Here is a 2,053-nt window from a genome sequence, read left to right as displayed (position 1 = left end):
TAGACATCCTGGCTTTCCACAATATATGATAGTCCATACTTTGCCCAAGATTTGATGGCCCAAACCGGCGTCAAAGTCACCCTCAGAAATCCCAGCGTTAAACGCTGGAACTGGCACCAAATGGGAGTTAAACGCCCAAACTGGCACTAAAGCTGGCGTTTAACTCCAAGAAGAGTCTCTGCACGAAAAATGCTTCATTGCTCAGCCCAAGCACACACCAAGTGGGCCCGGAAGAGGATTTTATGTCATTTACTCATTTCTGTACACCTTAGGCTACTAGTTTTCTATAAGTAGGACCTTTGACTATTGTATTAGAAATCTTTTGATCACTTTAGATCTCTAGATCATCTTTGGACATTTTAGTTCTTAGATCATTGGGAGGCTGGCCATTCGGCCATGCCTAGACCTCATGCTTATGTATTTTCAACGGTGGAGTTTCTACACACCATAGATTAAGGTGTGGAGCTCTGCTGTACCTCGAGTATTAATGCAATTACTATTGTTCTTCCATTCAATTCCGCTTGTTCTTGTTCTAAGATATCACTTGTTCTTCAACTTGATGAATGTGATGATCCGTGACACTCATCATCATTCTCACCCATGAACAAGGTGACTGACAACCACTCTTGTTCTACAAGCAATCAAGGCTCTAGTGAATATCTCTTGGATTCCTGATTGCACGATGCATGGTTGATCGCCTGACAACCGAGTGCTCGTCTGACAAACGAGCCAACCATTCCGTGAGATCAGAGTCTTCGTGGTATAGGCGAGAACTGATGGCGGCATTCAAGAGAATCCGGAAGGTCTAACCTTGTCTGTGGTATTCTGAGTAGGATTCAATGACTGAATGACTGTGACGTGCTTCAAACCCCTGAGGGCGGGGCGTTAGTGACAGACGCAAAAGAATCACTGGATTCTATTCCGGCCTGATTGAGAACCGACAGATGAATTCCGCTATGCTGTGACAGAGCATATGCAATCGCTTTCACTGAGAGGATGGGAGGTAGCCACTGACAACGGTGAAACCCTTGCTTAAGCTTGCCATGGAAGGGAGTAAGAAGGATTGGATGAAGACAGTAGGAAAGCAGAGAGACGGAAGGGAAGGCATCTTCATGCGCTTATCTGAAGTTCCTACCAATGAATTACATAAGTATCTCTATCTTTACCTTTGTGTTATTTTCGTTCATCATCATATACATTTGAGTTTGCCTGACTAAGATTTACAAGATGACCATAGCTTGCTTCAATACTAACAATCTCCGTGGGATCGACCCTTACTCGCGTAAGGTTTATTTATTGGACGACCCAGTGCACTTGCTGGTTAGTTGTGCGAAGTTGTGTAATGCCATGGTATTGAACACCAAGTTTTTGGGGTTCATGACCGGGGATTATGAAGAGTTGTGAAAAAATATTGTTCACAATTTCGCGATACCAAGTTTTTGGCGCCGTTGCCGGGGATTGTTCAAGTTTTGAGCAAGCTTTTGGTAACATCAGTGCCAAGATCCGGCAACAACACCAAGTTTTTGGCGTTATTGCCCGGGATTGTTCTAGTTTGGACAACTGACGGTTCATCTTGTTGCTTAGATTAGGTATTTATTTTTTCGAAATTCTTGAAGATGAATTCTAGAGTTTCATGATGATTTGTTGAAATCTGGCTGGCTGAGAAGCCATGTCTAATTTCATTGGACCGAGGTTTCAACTTATCACCACAAGAGCTTGTTGATTTCTTATCAATCTTGCTTTTGGAGCAATGATCTGCTAAGGCTTGGCTGGCCTCTGGCCATGTCTAGTGTTTTGGACCGAAGCTTTCTTTGAAAGCTTGGCTGGCTGTGAAGCCATGTCTAATTCCTGGACCGGAGTCTTAGACTAGCATTGCACTGATTCCTGGAATTCTCATTAAGAATTTTGATACCTTTTTTTTTCACTTAATTTTCGAAAAACACAAAAAAATTTACAAAATCATAAAATCCAAAAAATTTCTTGTTTGAGTCTAGTGTCTCATCTTAAGTTTGGTGTCAATTGCATGCACTCATTCATGTATCTTGGTGATCTT

The sequence above is a fragment of the Arachis hypogaea genome, chromosome 4, assembly GCF_003086295.3.
Source record: "Arachis hypogaea cultivar Tifrunner chromosome 4, arahy.Tifrunner.gnm2.J5K5, whole genome shotgun sequence".
In the NCBI taxonomy this organism is placed as follows: domain Eukaryota; kingdom Viridiplantae; phylum Streptophyta; class Magnoliopsida; order Fabales; family Fabaceae; genus Arachis; species Arachis hypogaea.
The sequence above is the reverse complement of the archived record's forward strand: the minus strand, read 5'-3'. Positions refer to the sequence as shown.